The sequence below is a fragment of the Hyperolius riggenbachi genome, chromosome 10 (genome assembly GCF_040937935.1).
Source record: "Hyperolius riggenbachi isolate aHypRig1 chromosome 10, aHypRig1.pri, whole genome shotgun sequence".
Lineage (NCBI taxonomy): Eukaryota > Metazoa > Chordata > Amphibia > Anura > Hyperoliidae > Hyperolius > Hyperolius riggenbachi.
Genome location: NC_090655.1, coordinates 137,523,937 through 137,530,473, shown reverse-complemented (window position 1 = coordinate 137,530,473; position 6,537 = coordinate 137,523,937). Strand labels below are relative to the sequence as shown.

Here is a 6,537-nt window from a genome sequence, read left to right as displayed (position 1 = left end):
TTCATTATTTGCTAAAATTTAGAAATGTATTTTTGAGGTCACTCTGCTTCCACTCCCGGGATACATAATCTCAGGTACTGGTCTCTCTATGGATCATGCAAAACTGACTGCAGTTTTGGATTGGCCACAGCCCAGGGGTTTAAAATCGCTCCAACGATTCCTAGGCTTCGCCAATTTTTACAGAATGTTCATTAAAATTTTCTCCACACTGGTGGCTCCCCTGACAGATCTGACCAAGAAAGATGCGGATCCGACCAATTGGTCTCCTAAGGCTTGTGAAGCCTTTTTGGCACTCAAGAATGCCTTTTGTTCCGCACCAGTCTTGGTACATACTAATGTCCTGTTACCTTTTTTCGTTGAGGTAGATGCCTCTGAGGTTGGTGTGGGAGCAGTTCTCTCCCAATACTCTAGCCAACCAGAACTCTTGCATCCCTGTGCTTTCTTTTCCAGGAAGTTTTCCCCTGCAGAAAATAATGATCATATAGGGAATAGGGAACTGTTGGCAGTAAAGATGGCATTTGAGGAATGGAGACACTGGTTGGAGGGTGCTGAGCATCCCGTTACGGGCTATACTGATCACAAGAATCTGGAGTATATTGAAGGAGCTAAGAGACTCAATCCCAGACAGGCACAGTGGGCGCTGTTCTTCTCTAGTTTTAATTTTATTAGAACGTATAAGCCCGGTGCCAAAAATGTGAAAGCGATGCTTTGCTCCGATGTTTTGAACCAGAAACATTTCAAGCAATAACTCCTGAATCTATGTTACCTAAACATTGTGTGGTTGCTGGGACTAGCATCAATCTTTCTCCAGATCTCTCTCAATCTTTATTGCCGTTTCAGGAGGATTGTCATCCGGAAAAACCACCTGCTCTGTTGTTTGTACCTATTCATCTTCGGCTGCAGGTTCTGGAACAATTTCATGACTCAAAATTATCAGGGCATCCGGGTGAAACCAAGACCTATGATTTGCTGTCGCGTCATGTCTGGTGGCCATCCTTAAGGAAGAACTGCAGGGCCTTTGTCGCTGCCTGTGCAATTTGTGCCTGAAGTAAAGTGTCCCGTTCTGCAATGGACTCATCTGTCTATGGATTTTATTGTTGATCTGCCACCCTCGGAAGGTAACACTGTGATTTGGGTGATGAAATGATACAAAAAGAGAATTGACTCTTGGGTGCATGTGAAAAAATAGAAACATCTTTAACAGATCCAATATTAATACAAAACTCTAAAAAACATTAGAAAATGCATTATAATCTCAATCACACTAATTTAGCAAATATTCCAACTGACTCCAGAGAAAAGACAAAAGGGGTTGCAGTCCCCTATGTCTAGATAGTTAGAGCCTACTTGACCTGTGAATAATGAAATTGCTTTTGTGAGCAGTCAGCAAGATAATTAGAAGGGGTCTTGTGACCAGGACCAAGTGTTTCCAACTGTTTGAACACGGAAACTGTGCCTAAAGCTGCAAAACATGAACATAAAAATCCACCGATAATCACAGTCGCAGATGTCGGTAGTAGTAGAGATGATGAGGGAAGGTTGTCACAAACCCCCTATTGTGCCTCCAGCATAGCAGCCATAGACAGTTCAAGCTCTAGTTTATGCACAAAAAAGCAGCACATTTCCACAAGCAGAGAGCAAGCCATGCCAATGCAAATAGTTGTAGCAGAGTTCAGAAATCGCTGACAATCAGGCATAAAGATGAAGCATATATGCACAAAGGTGAAAAGCCATTATGTGGGTGATGTTGCAAAAGTTCACAAACAAGCTGTCAATCAAGGTAGATGCAAATGGCTCCTGTCCCCGCAGCCATGCAAAAGTCCACTATGATCCCACTCGCAGATCAATAGCGAATGTGAACTTAAAGCAGATCCGAGATGAAAAGCTAACTATAACAAGTAACTTGTCTATATGTCTTATGTAAAGTTTAGATGGTTTACACAGCAAATCTAGCTGCAAACAGCTTTAATAGAATATGACTTATTCCTGTGATACAATGACAGCGGCCATGTTGTTTGTAAACATTACACAGAGGCAGGCTTATTTGTATCTTGAGCCATCAGCCTAATCCCCTCTCCTCCTCCCTCCTCCCCTCTGCCTCTGAAATTAATGGCTAGTAACACCTCCTCCTCCTCCTGCCCAGACTGAGCTCCCATGAGCCCTTGCTACTGCCTTGGCTCTCTGAAAACCAGTGGGCGTGGCTTTTTTAGTTTATAGGGAATTAGAGCATTAACACAAACACAAAAATGTATTTGGCTTGAGGAATGCCCTATAAACAATAGGAAAGGAACACAATTATGCAATGTGTAAAAGTTCACCTCGGATCCACTTTAAGTACTCTGAAGGTGTGGACATGTATTGCCAGCACAGGTCATGCAGATACGCTAAAGGGTATTTAAAATAGGTCCATAGATAACCCCTCAATTCAGCGTCCTCATGCAGTGCAGATGTGGCAATTCAGGTCAATCCGGAGGTCTCTGGTGATCAGTTGGTGGTGGGATGCCTATAAGCTCGACATGTTTCGCCGAATCACTTCGGCCTCATCAGGAACTGGCATCCTGTGATTTGGGTGATAGTGGACAAAGTCAGTAAAATGCCGCATTTTGTTCCTTTGTGTAGATTACCTTCTGCTAAAGCTTTGGCAGACTTGTTCGTTAAACATTTTTTTGTCTACATGCAATCCCTAAAAATATTCTCTGAGGCGGGTGTCTAATTTGTCTCACAGTTTTGGCGTGCTTTCTGCACCAGACTTGGCATTTCCCTCTCATTTTCCTTGGGATTTCACCCTGAGACTAATGGGCAGACTGAGAGAACCAACCAGACGCTTGAGCAGTATCTGCGCCGTTTTGTGTCTGTCAAGAATCTTGGGCGGAGTTTAGGCCAATCGCAGGATTCTCTTTCAATAACCATTGCAGCTCTTCCACTAAATTCTCACCTTTTCAGTTAGTAATGGGTCAGAATCCCAACATTTCCTCCTTGTCGACTTCACCTTTTTCTCTCCCAGGCATTAGAAGATTGGCTCTCTCATACAGAGTCTATTTGGACGAAGGTTCAGGTAAATTTGTAGAAGGTAGTGTCGCAGTGAAAGAATTATGCTGATCAGCACTGTTCGCCGGAATTTGAGTTTCTTCCAGGGGATCTGGTCTGGGTCTCCACTCGTAACATTCCCCTGCATCAACCTTCTTCTAAGTTGGGTCCTAGGTTTATAGGACCATACCCAGTTCTAGAAAGAATTAATAAAGTCACTTATCGAGTGACTTTACCTCAGTCTATACGAGGAGTTAATTTTCATGTCTCTTGGCTAAAACCGGCAGTAATCTTCTAACCTGTCATTGGTTCCAGCGTTGGCTGGGGCGGCTCGCACAGCAGAGTTCAGCCGTGAGCTTCCCCTTCTGATTCTCCCGGCGGCATCCCCAGCACACCTGCGGTGGTGAGTAAGCGTACGCGTCCCGACCATCCCTCTAGGCGGGCATGCGCATCTCAGAGCCGGTCTTATGCCCTGAGACGCCGGCGATCATAGCGTCAGCTGTTAGCTTAGATCAGCTGATGCATAGGCAGGGATTCTGCTCGCCGATTGGTTGTTGTGTGGGGGGCCGGCCTCTGATTGGGTGACTGAATGTATTTTAGCAGAGCTGTTTTAGTTGCTCACTGCCCGTGATAGCAATCAGTTCGCTGGTGCTGGGCACTCTGTCACTCTGTGATATTATTGTATTATTATTGTGATTGTATATTTATGCGACTGCCTGACTGACTTTAGTTTTGACCATAGCCTTACTGACCATTCTCTCGCCTAGTCCTATTGTACCTCAGCCATCTGGCCACCCGTGTATGACCCTAGCCTGATTATTGACCTAGCCTTTGTCTCAGCGTATTGTATTGCAGCCATCTGATCTCATGTGAATGACCCTAGCTTGAGTTTTGACTACGATTATCTGAGCCAGTGTATATGCCTTGAACCAAGCGTGATAGGGGCTAAGAGAAAGAACAGAATTCTACCTCTGCACAGTTCACAAATACTAGAGCAAGCATTATGCCACATTAAGTCAATGAAATGTGTGTTTCATGTCTATTGTTAACATGCGCTTTTACCGGTAACGCACTGTTAGCAGTGTGATACCATAACCTATTATAAGCAACGCATCCGCTGCACTGGGAACATCACATAAGTGGTGCATTAAACTATGGTAAGCCGTGTTACAGAGTGGCTATTATGCCGCAATGCAGTGCACCACTGTGAGCCTAGCTTAAAGCAGGCATGGGCAGGTGGGGGGGGGGGGGGGGGGGGGGCTCTGGGAGCCCAATCACCCCCCATTTTAAATCTCCATAGAAAAGTTCCTTTGGCTGCAAAATCAAAGCTCCACCCCAGCCTTGATAAGCTATGCCCACTGCCCACAGGAAGCCTCGCCCACCCTGTGGTAAGCCCCTCCCCATCTGGAACACTTTGGAGTAAATCGGTAACAAGAATCCTAGTGTAACCATCCCTACAGCTGTGTGGGAGCAGGTAAGATAGTGTCTCCCTGACAGCAGTGACCTCTCCCTCCCCCTCATCATCCACAGTGACATCTCCCTTAACCTTGCACCCACAGTGACCTGTCCCTCCACCTTGCACCCATACTAACCTCTCCCTCACCAGCATTAGCACTGCAGTGATCCTGCCTCCCCAAGCACCCACACTGGCCTCTCCCTCCCCAGCGCCCACCCACAGCAGCACCCTTCCTGTCCTAGCAGCACCCATAGTGACCTCCCCAGCACCTAAACTGGCCTCCCCCTCCCCCAGCAGCCCCATGGACATCTCCCTCCCCCAGCATCCCAGTTACTTCCCCTTCCTGCAGCACCCACACTGACTTCTACTGACCTCTACTTCTGCCAACATCCACCCACACCCCTTCCCCCCCCCCCACATAGCTGGCACCCAGTGTTCACACTAACATGACACCAAATACCTGCACCCAAGCCTGATATTGCACCCAATACTCACAGCTGCACACAAGCTTCCACTTGGCTCCCACTATCTGCATCAAGCACCCACTTAACCACTATCTTCACCCAAAGTACTTACATTTAAAACCCACGTGACACCTAATGACCCTCCCATAGCCAGGGTCGGGCTGGGACACTAAGGGCCCACCAGGCCCCTTGATCCCCTCCCCCCCCCCCCCATTTTGGGCTCACATACGCATGATGTACTCTAGAAATTTTGCTATATATATATATATATATATATATATATATATATATATATATATATATTGGTAAGACATTAGATTATGGTAGGGAATAGATTGTGAGCACTTCTGAGTGAGACGTCCACATGCAGCTCGCACAGCGCACCGCAGTCAAGATAAATGGGTTTCACCACGCACGGGAACATGGACATGGTGATGATGGGTCATGGGCAGACTTAAAAACACACAAAATACAAAAAAAAACCACACAAAATAAGTAGCGTTGTTATTCACAGAGATTGGGTCCGACCAGATACATTTTAGATAAAATAGCAGCAGTTTCCATGCAAAATGCAATCAGATTGGCAGCATATTCCCCACAAAATGCAATGAGATTGTCAACAGATTCCCCACAAAATGCAACCAGATTGTCAACATATTTTTCCACAAAATGCAAACAGATTGGAAGCATATTTCCCTACAAAATTCAATCAGATTGGCAGCAGATTCCCCACAAAATGCAAGCAGATTGGCAGCAGATTCCCCACAAAATGCAATCAGATTGGCAGCAGATTTCCCCACAAAATGCAATCAGATTGGCAGCAGATTTCCCCACAAAATGCAATCAGGTTGGCAGCAGATTCCCCCAAAAAAAGAGAGGGCCTGGCGGGCAGGTCTATAGGTGTCCCCAGTTAAGGTAGGCAGGTGTATAGGTGTCCTTAGTTTAGGTAGCCAGGTCTATAGGTGTCGCCAGTTTAGTTAACCAGGTCTATAGGTGTCCCCAGTGTAGTCTATAGGTGTCCCAGAAGTTGCTCATAATCGTATCCCTCTCATAGGCTGATGCCTATGAGAGGTGATTGCAGTAGTGGGATTTCGGGGGAAGGAGGGGGAAAAAAAAGCTTCTTTAACAAAAAAAACAAAACCATAAAATTGATTTTTTTCAAATTGGCATCGCAGCAGCAATCTGATACCACCAACAGAAAGCTCTGTTGGTGGGAAGAAAAGGAGGTAAAATTCATTTGGCTGCTAAGTTGTATGGCCCAGTAATCAACTGTTAAAGCTGTAGAGTGATGGATTGTAAAACAGGACCTGGTCACTACGGGGTATAAACCTGTGGTCCTCCAGAGGTTAAAGTGATGAGATAAACAATTGTACTTATGGTCTTACTTCTAATTAGGGTTGCTCGTCGGATTCCGCGGAATGGAGATTTCCGCAATCCTGTTTGGAAATTGGCAATTCCTTTCCGGTGAGCAGAAACTGAAAAGCTATAGCGCTAATCGGAAATAGCGGAATTTCTGTGCGGAATTCCATCTGAATTAAATCAGAAGAGTGTAAAAGCTGCATTAGCCAATCAGAAGGATTGGAAGGGGAT

At 45.6% G+C, this 6,537-nt stretch overlaps 1 long non-coding RNA gene across 2 annotated transcripts in view; it reads right to left on the bottom strand.

Annotated features, from left to right (window-relative positions):
- Positions 1-772: 772 nt before the first annotated feature.
- LOC137535667 (uncharacterized) overlaps positions 773-6,537 on the bottom strand; it is a 95,219-nt gene continuing 89,454 nt past the window's right edge. For both annotated transcript variants that reach the window (XR_011024430.1, XR_011024431.1), the window contains one exon: positions 773-1,124. This is a non-coding gene — a long non-coding RNA (uncharacterized lncRNA). The remainder of the gene's footprint in view (positions 1,125-6,537) is intronic.